Genomic DNA, 7610 nt, shown 5'->3' on the forward strand with positions numbered 1-7610 from the left:
AATGACGAGGTTGTCCTTTAAGGACAGCACTCATTTCTGCCATTGCCCCGAAGAGACAGGATTATTGGTTGGCTGGGGTGGGAGGCAGTTCCAGAAGCTTCCCCTTCTCCTGCCTCATCCTTGTGGCCCTTACCCCATAGGACGAGGATCCAAATCAGCTCCATCTATCCCAATTATATATGGAGAGGCCAGAAAAATGACTGCTAGGTGGTTCTGTGGACCTGGGGGACCCACTGTAAAGCAGGTCATGAACTTGGACTACGCTTACTACCTGACCTTCATGCTCTCCCTTTGGGAAGGGGCCACGATGACATTTCGGGTGCCTGGGCAATAATGTCCACTTGGACTTTGGGTCCAACAGTTTCCAAAATGTCTGTGTAGTCCCCTTTCCCATGTATGATTCTCAAGTACCCAATTTCTTCCTATGGAAAAGCGTGGGGAAACCTCACCCTATACGTTTGCCAGGTGATATAAGGCCTTCTTTATTCAGTAGGTTCTAGGTCTTACCTTAGGCTGGGAGCTGGCAAGGGATCATGACTTTTTATTGGGGTGGCTGATCGTTTTTAGTATATGTGCTGCCGAAGCGAGCACGACTGATCGTTTTTAAATAAGCAATGTTCTTTTTTCTTTCTTTTGTTTTTTAGAGAGACAGAAAGAGAGAGAGCGCGCATGCAAGCGGGGGAGGGGCAGAGAGAGGGAGAGAGAATCTCAAGCTTCATGCCCAGCGCAGAGCCCAACGTGGAGCTCTTTCCTGTGACCCTGGGAACGTGACCTGAGCCGAAATCAAGAGTCAGAGGCCCAACCAACCGAGCCACCCAGCCGCCCCAAGCAATGCTCTTTCTGTCTGTCTGCGTATCTTGCCTCGAGGAATATCATGTGCTCTTAACCATTTCCATGGCCCCCTGGGAGTCCGGACCTCCGGCTGCTTCTGTGACCTTGCTGCTCCCATGAGAATTGTGCCCACTTTGCAGCAGTCAAGTGCTACCACGTGGTCTCTGTCATTATAGGTTCTTCTCATCCCCGCTGCTCTCAGGGAGTCTGCTCTGGAACAGCATCTCCCACCCGCAGCCCCGGCCAGTGGAGGAAACGGTCAACAACGAACTTCTTCCAGAAGGTCAGCGTGTCCTGTGGGGTCTCTGGAGAAGAGCCAGCTGGGGGTTCTTCAGGCCTTCTGTAGGATAATCCGGCCCAGCAGGCCCTGTCCTGTAAGCCGTTCGATCCTTCCTTCTACCACCTGCCACCACAGTTCTGGCTTTTCTGCTTCACTTACTTTGTGCCACTGCTGTGTCCAGGCCCACCCAAGCCATCCTGGCGGAATCCTGTATCACAGCAGCGTGCTCCCATATTATTAAATCTTCTGTAAGCAGGAGTCCCTGGATGGCTCAGTCGGTTAAGGGTCTGACTCTTGGTTCCAGCTCAGGGCATGATCTCATGGTTCGTGAAGTTCGAGCCCCACATTGGGGCTCTGCGCTGACAGAGCGGAGCCTGCTTGGGATTCTCTTTCTCCCTTTCTCTCTCTGCCCTTCCCCCACTTGCATTTTCTTTCTCTCTCTCTCTCTCTCTCCCTCAAAATAAATAAATAAAAAAAATACACTTAAAACAAAAATCTTCTCCAATCAGACCTTATGTTCTGCCCCCGGGGCCCTCGTTCTTGGGGCCCAGCCTCAGATCCACTCTCCGGACTCCTGCCAGGACTTGTTGGCAGGACATTCCGGTAGCGCCTCCAGGGTACGGTATGGGCTTCTTCCTCCCCTTCACAGGCTGGGTTTTGTTGTGACTTGACTCGTGTTCTTTGTCTGGGGGCCGGGCGAGGGCATGCATGCCATGCTGCCTGGCAGGGACCCCGCACCATCTATAAGCTGGGAGGGGGGCTTTAGCCCTTAACAGGGTGGGTGGAGCACTTCCTCAGGGGCAGGGGGTTCAGTGGAACCCGGGGACTCGAGCTGTTTGAGTGCATTGACCCAGATGCTTCCATGCCAAGTCTCTGAGTCCTAATCCTTGTCTACTGGGGCATGACCTTGGCAGGACAGACTTGTCTTCGGTTGAGAATTTGATCTTCTCTGGATCTCCATTCTTCTCTTTCTCCGCTGGGGTCGGTTTTCACACTGCTATTGGGGGCCACAGAGGAGGCCTCCTCCTTGTCGACAGAGATGCTCACAGTTTCTGTAGCCTGTCCAAACTTGGGCCCTGGGGGTCCTGGGGTGGCTGGGCGTGTCGGGTATGTTCCCATCACTTCAGAGGGGCACTGGGTAGTGGTAGGGTGTGGCCTGGTGGATCAGGATGGCGTACTTGGTGGGGGGGGGGGGGGGGCAGAATTATAGTGACGCCCCCTGTGGTGAAGGCCCGGGGCCAGCACTGGCTCCTTGGCCCAGGCATCGCTGAGGAAGGCGACGAGTCCTGAAGGGGTGGGTGAGAAGGGTAACCATCCGCCATCTTGTCTCCCCTGTGACTGCGCCATTATTCTAGTGAATTCCCAGACCCGATTCTTAGCTTTTTCTGCCCTCCAGCTGCAGAAGATAAGAGTCTCTCTCTCTACTTGCTGCCAAGGAGACTTTTACACTTTGCCTTAAATTGATGATTAAGTCCTCAGCCTTTCATTGCCTTTCTTTAAGCATTAATAGCCTCCAGCCATGTGACCCCACAGTCCTTGCAGTCCTATTTCCCTCCAACTTCTGAAACGCCTGGGGATTGGCCTCCACCAGTGCCTTCCTTCCAAGGTTTCCCAACCCAGGGCATCCCCAGTGGAAGTTTTAACAATTGCACCAGGTCCAGAGTGCCAGGGCCTTCCTGCTCCTGACCTTCCAGCTCCAAACTGGTTTTAGAAGTCTGCTTCCTGTCCGACTTAGGCTCGGGTCATGATCTCCCGGTTTGTGAGTTGGAGCCCTTTGTCTGGCTCTGTGCTGACCGCTCAGAGCCTGGAGCCTGCTTCGGATTCTGTGTCTCCCTTGCTCTCCGCCCCTCCCCCACTTGTGCGCGCGCGCGCGCGCGCGCGCGCGCTCTCTCTCTCTCTCTCTCTCTCTCTCAAAAATAAATAAAATGTTAAAACAAAATTTTTTTAATTTTTACTTTTTTTTATTAAAAACATTTTAACATTTATTTTTGAGACAGAGAGAGAGCATGAACAGGGGAGGGTCAGAGAAAGAGGGAGACACAGAATCTGCAGAGTAACAAGGTGAACCGCCAACTGGTTGTAGCAGAGGCCTTAGCCGGTCCCGCAGGGAGCCCTGGGGCTAAGTTGGCCCTTCAGCGGTCTCAAATTTAGGCAAGAGGACTTGCCATTGTACCGCGCGTCAGGAGGCCACCTAACCTGGGGCGAGGCAGAGGAGTATTTGGATGGGAATATCTGAGCGCTCACTAATATGAAATAATGCCTCAAGCGGTGAGCCATCAACAGTCAAGCCACCTGACCGCTGGGGGCGTGAGAGCCCTGATCCCGAAGTGGAGGGAGAGGAAAGGTTCTCGGATATCACAGCCCCCCCCCCCTCCCCCCTCGGGAAGAGTGAGGCTGGAAGATGCCAGGTTCTTGGTGACATCCTTGAGCTGCTGCGTGAAACCTTGCCTGAAGTCACATTTCCTTCGTACTTTTCAGTTAAACATGCAAATTCTCCTTTACGCTGAGGCCACGTGAGTTGGGCTTTCTGTCCCTTGCGACCCAAAGACCGTCCACGATCGGTGGATCCGCGTGGGAGCGCCAACGCTTTATTCCCGTTTTCAAAACCAGAGGCCAAGATTAAATTTGTGAATTGGAAAATGCACAAAGGTTTCGGTATAAATTTAATGAGGATTGTTTTGTTTTGTTTTGTTTTTGACTGTTGGGTTACCTGAACATGGGGTGTGAATTACCTATGGAAATGTTTACAAACTTACACTGTGGTATAATTGGCGCTTGTTTGCGCCCTTCATTAATATTTAATTTCACACCATTTCTTGAACGAATTTATTGGCACATTTTCACATTCCGCTGAGAGACTTAACATAAATCACATTAATAATAAATGGCAGGAGAGCTTTTTACATTTCTTTTTCTGAGCTATCATTTTAAACTAATTTTCTATGACAGGGCGTCCTAAATGTACTCTTGAAGATAAGACTTTCTTAATGTGTGCCGCGGCAGCCAACAGGGAACACCATGTGATTTTAATTATATTCACGTCTTGGATTTTGACAGTGCTTTCTGTCATTAACTCTTGCTTAGTGTTCCTCTTCATAAAGGGTCTGCAGCCACCCATGAAAAAAACAGGCTTGCTCCGACAAGTGCTTGAAGCTCAAATAAAACTAAAGAAGCAAGGTCATCAGCTGAAGCAAGAAGTGTTCTTGTGGGAACTGGGGAGAGACATGTTTGTCAGGAAGGCGAGGACCTGAATTCTTCAGGTGGCCCATCTTCCCGTTGACAGGCTGTCACGCTCCGTCTACTTCCTGAGAAACCACCAAGTTAAGCCGTATTTAGTCATAAGTAATTCAAAAGTTTTATGCGGAAGATAAGAGAGGATAAGCCACCAGAAGCCCATCTTTAAACGCGTGTCAAGAAGGAAGCTGTGGAATTTCAAAACAAACTTTAAAATAGTTTAAAATTCTTTTTTTTTAATTTTTTTTAACTTTTTTTTTTTTTTTTTGAGACAGAGAGAGACAGAGCATGAACGGGGGAGGGGCAGAGAGAGAGGGAGACACAGAATTGGAAGCAGGCTCCAGGCTCTGAGCCATCAGCCCAGAGCCCGACGTGGGGCTCGAACTCACGGACCGCGAGATCGTGACCTGAGCCGAAGTCGGACGCCGAACCGACTGAGCCACCCAGGCGCCCCAAAATAGTTTAAAATTCTTAAAAGCACTTTTTCGCCAAGCGGATATTAAAAAGAAGCGCGAAAACTGGTATTTTTCCCCCCTGCAATGCTGCTGTGAAAGTATAGATTCTTTTGATGGCAAGTGGTAGAAATCCAGCAGAGAGGGTGATGGGGCGATTAAAATAACCAAAATGTTCTGTTGCAAAGTAAGAAGGGGAATCCCTCCTCCCCCTCTCCCGTAGCCTACTTCCACTTCCAAGGGGATCCCCAAGTCGGGATAACTATTGGTTTTGCGTGCACATCGACCTTCTCCTGCTAACAGCATCCCCTTTGTTTTGGAGGAAATACACCTGACGCCCTGTCGGCACCGTGGGGGTGCTGTCAATCACTGGGCCCCTCCCACTCCTGCAAGCAGGGTGGGCTCGTGCCTCCGGCTGCCCCTGACTTAGCCGTACATCTTCCTGGAGACAGTGATTGGGCCAAGAGGTGGGCACGTGACAAATACTGGCCAATCAGAGGCTTCTCCTCTGAAGGCCTGAGGGCTGGGTCTCAACGCTGTTCTTGGTAAGTGGAGTTTCCTGAGCAAGGTCACGGAAAGGGAAGTAGGTAGGAATGTGGTTAGAAGCCCAGAGAGGAGCCAACCCATTCCACAAAAGGAAGGAGAGCACTGAAGGGGGAGGTCCATGGGAAGAGTCAGGAGTGGCAGGAAAAGTGTCAGCGAGGAAATTGGGAGGGTGCGGGTGGAGAGCGTGGAAGGACGAGGAGGGCGGGACTCCCAGGGAGGCATCAATGCTGTCTCTGTCCCAGGTTTCTCTCCTTGTGGGACAAGAGCCTCAGAAAGGGCCAAGGGCAAGGTGGGCCCCTGGCACGCCCCTGGTCAGACTGATCAACATGAAGACCCAGCTTTAATAAAGATTAAACAAACAAACAAGCAAGGGCCCAGGAAGCAGGAGGTGGGGGTGCTGAACAGTGCCAGGGGCTGCATGGGGAGGGTCAGAAAAGAGCCCCAAGGACCCACTGACCAGATACTGGGAAGAAGACATGGGCGACAAGGAATCTGAAGAGTTTGCTATCCAGGGAGTGTTGTAAACCCCCACCCTGCTCAGTTTTCTCCATGAAATAGTCAGTAAAATCCACATTGCTGATTCATGCCAGAGCACGCAAGATTGGCATGGGGGAACAACAGAGATTGCTTTCAAGGACAGCGGATGGCTCTGCAGTGACCTCTAACACTCACAAAATAAGAACAGAAGGCTCCTTTCTAAACCTTCTAAATCTCATCCGTTGAAAACCTGCGGGCAAGGCCATATCGAAAGGAGACATTTGCACTGTTATTATTTGATCTGGTTCCGGAGGTCCTTTTCTTTGCCTTGAAGAGGACGACGCAGTGGGTAGGGTTGGAAAGCCTCATGAGCCCCGTGGCTCTCTGGGGAAGGTCTGCCTTTTGTTTCCATGCTTGAACCCACCTGAGAGACCCAGTCAGAAGGTCACTGCTGGCCAAGTTATTCTGGACATCGTTGGGCAAAACTGTCACCATCACTGATGTCTGGATCTTATTCTTCCCGTGGGGGCTTAGAGGGCGGTATCTGGGTGGGAATCCATAAAGCCTGAAGCTTTACTAATAAGAAACATTAGATGGAACAGTCTGGTTCAGTCTAGAGGGGATCAAAGTAGAAGGTCCTGGCCACTAAACTCTGCCCCCAAGCATGGACCAGGAGGAACCTGTGAGCCTTCCTCGCTGAGGATGGCGCCAAAGGCAGGAGGTGATGGCGCGTGGCCATGTTGGTGGGGACGAACCCTAGAGCCAGGGGCTTCCATTTACCTTGTACAGATGACCCTTGAACAATGTGGGGGTTAGGGGTGCCACCTCCCTCCCATACAGTCAAAAATCTGCCTATAACTTTTGACTCCCCCAAAACTTAACTGCTGCTAATAGCCTACTCTTGACCGGAAGCCTAACCGATAGCATAAACAGATGATTAGCACGTATTTTGATTGTTATATGGGTTGCATACTGTGTTCTCAACAGGAAAGCCAGCTAGAAAGAAGAAAGTGCTCTTAAGAAAATCAGACGGAAGATAAAACACATTTCCGGCGCTGGACTATAAAAGCATCCACATGGAAGTGAACCCCCACAGCACATATGGGTGCTGTTTAAGGGTCAGCTGTACTAACCGGACCTCCAGAGGAGCGGCCTGGGCAACATCAGTTATGTGGTGTCCCAGCATGTGGCACAGGACAACGAATGCAGTGACGCTTACGAAACTGAGACCCACGGTCTCTATTACGCGTCTCTGGGCAGGTGCAAAGCCTCGGTGCCACCCAGCCATGCAGAGAAAATAGCCCTGCGCTTCAAGAGAACCAGTTTGCCCCAGATGAGCTAACAATGGCCGAGCCAATTGAAGCTTCCCAATCAAGAGTCTCCATGTTGGATGGTGACCGGGCTATCCACTGAAACCCTCTCTCCTTGGGAAGGTTGGAGGTGAGAAGCAGACAAAAAGAGATGCTAGGGAAGGCCCTGAGAGACAGACGCCACCCCCCCCCCCCCGCCCCCACTGCCACAACTCCCAGCAGCCTGAAAGAGTGGGACCCACACGGCCCCTGGTCCCTCAGCCCCTCGCAGAAGAGGCTGAGCTTGGCAGGCCTCGTCTTGGGAGCCTCTCTAGCTCCCAGGGCTCACCAGGCTCATTTCTAAATGCACACCCACCATCTGTTGGCTGATTTACGCCTGGCTGGTTGCAAAGTCGAGGCTCGATTTGGGTCTTGGGACTTGAATTCATTCCAAAATCAAAGGTGTCAAGCTTAGTGGCCTTAAAATTCTGGAATCATTTT

The 7610-nt window shown here is 51.2% G+C and overlaps 1 pseudogene; it reads right to left on the reverse strand.

The window, feature by feature from the left end:
- Positions 1 to 2154: 2154 nt before the first annotated feature.
- Positions 2155 to 2458, reverse strand: LOC122205860 (annotated as a pseudogene).
- Between the last annotated feature and the right edge of the window lie 5152 nt (positions 2459 to 7610).

This window comes from Panthera leo, chromosome E1, assembly GCF_018350215.1.
Source record: "Panthera leo isolate Ple1 chromosome E1, P.leo_Ple1_pat1.1, whole genome shotgun sequence".
In the NCBI taxonomy this organism is placed as follows: Eukaryota; Metazoa; Chordata; class Mammalia; order Carnivora; family Felidae; genus Panthera; species Panthera leo.